At 40.1% G+C, this 1,860-nt stretch overlaps 1 long non-coding RNA gene across 1 annotated transcript in view; it reads right to left on the reverse strand.

The window, feature by feature from the left end:
- The window catches only part of LOC111742739, a 98,418-nt gene that overhangs the window by 73,140 nt on the left and 23,418 nt on the right, over positions 1-1,860 (reverse strand). Inside the window, exon 2 of the long non-coding RNA XR_002781450.1 lies at positions 761-835. This is a non-coding gene — a long non-coding RNA (uncharacterized LOC111742739). The remainder of the gene's footprint in view (positions 1-760; positions 836-1,860) is intronic.

Here is a 1,860-nt window from a genome sequence, read left to right on the forward strand (position 1 = left end):
CACTTATCAGTTCCTTTACCATTTTTTCAGACTTTGCTCAAACCTCATCATCTCGAAAAGGCCTATTCTAAAAAATTCCTTAAATCCTTTATTCTTTAAATTCCTGCCTCCTCCCACCCCATGTTCCCTAACCCCCATTCTGTTTATTTTCTTTTCTAAAGCGCTTATTAACTTCCGGCTTTTGAAATAACTTATATCATTATGTATATATTTAAAATTTTCTCCAAGGGCAGGGATTTTTGTTAGTGTTGTTCGATAATGTATCCCACGTACCCAGAACGGTGTCAGGCATATAGTAGGCTCAATATATATTCGTTGAAAGTCAAATGAAATCTAAGAACAAATCCCAGGGAACTCTTACATGAAGCGTTAGGCAGATCGACCCCCCAAAAAGAAATTCATAAAGAGCTTCCTATAAGACAAAAGAAAGGAGATTGTGGTTTAAAGGGCTAAAAGGGAGATGTTTCAAGAGCAAAGAAGTCAATCGATGACCAAGGGTCAAAGAGATGACCCAGAGTCCAACAAGATGAAGACTGAAAGACCTTCATTGGAGGGTGCTGACCTTGGTGAGAGTCTTAGTGACACGCAGCTAAGACAGAAAAATCCTATAGATCTTACTAAAAGTTAAAAGAAAAGATAGAAAGTTAAACTATCGTCAAGCTTATAAAACACAAATATCAGATTTTACAGTTTGTCGCTGGATAACAAACCATCCCCAAACTTAACAATTTAAGACAGCAATCATTTGATTATTGCTCACGGTTCTGTGCGTTGACTGGATTCAGCTGGACAGTCCCTCTGCTGGGGCTTCGGACATTTAGGACAGGAGTCTCTCCTGTAAAGAGCCAAATAGTAAAGATTTTAGGCTTCGTGGCCCATAAGGTCTCTGCAATGACTGTTTGACTCTGCCATCGTAGTGAGAAAAACCGCCATAGGTAATATATAAAGAAACGGGCATGGCTGTGTTCCAATAAAACTTTATTTACAAAATCAGGAGGCAGTCCACTTTCGAGTGAAAGCCATAGTTTGCTCGATTTAGGGGCTGAACTAGGGTGGCACATCCCACACGGCTCACTCCTGGAGTGGCTCGGTACTCCTCAGCGTGGCTTCTGTGAGGGCATGGGCTGTTCACAGCATGAAGGCTGATTCCAGGAGTGAAAAGCAGCAGTTGACAGGGCTTCTTAAGGTTTAGGCCTAAACTTGCACGGCACCTGCCCGGATTCGAGGAAGAGGACTATTCAAAGGCGTAGATGCCAGGCGGCCTGGTTCACTGGAGGCTACCAAATGTAACAGACCACCACACGATTCTCAGGGTTTTGCTTATTAAAACCGTGTCCCTTTCCACAGTCTGTGTAGAGACCCTCACCTAAGGAAAAGATTCGGTGACTTGTGAAGCCATCCTTGCCGTCTAACACGACTCCTTTCTGTATCATCAACTGAAGGAGTATATGATTTATTATTTTAAGACACCCCAAGAAATAAATTCCTTCCCACTACATAGCTACAAAGCACCATAACCCATTAAACTTAGATTATCAGTGTGACAGAAAACGGGTTATTAGTAGTGAAATTTAAACATCCCTGTGTAACTACCTGATGATCTCTCAGAGAGATATTACTTTGCAAAAGTAAATGAATTATAACCTATATGTAGTAGATTCGTTTATTCCTTCATCAATTTAAAAAGTATTTATTGACCATTGTTTAACTATTAGGCCTTGTACTAGGTTGCAATGGATAGAGCCATCGCCTTATTTTTAATATAGGACTGTAACGATTAGGTGACCTTGAGCCAACAGTAAGTTAGTTCTCATAAAATTATTGAAACACAAGAAAACTGAGTGTATATAAATATTTTTA

This window comes from Pteropus vampyrus, unplaced genomic scaffold, assembly GCF_000151845.1.
Source record: "Pteropus vampyrus isolate Shadow unplaced genomic scaffold, Pvam_2.0 Scaffold100, whole genome shotgun sequence".
Taxonomy (NCBI): Eukaryota; Metazoa; Chordata; class Mammalia; order Chiroptera; family Pteropodidae; genus Pteropus; species Pteropus vampyrus.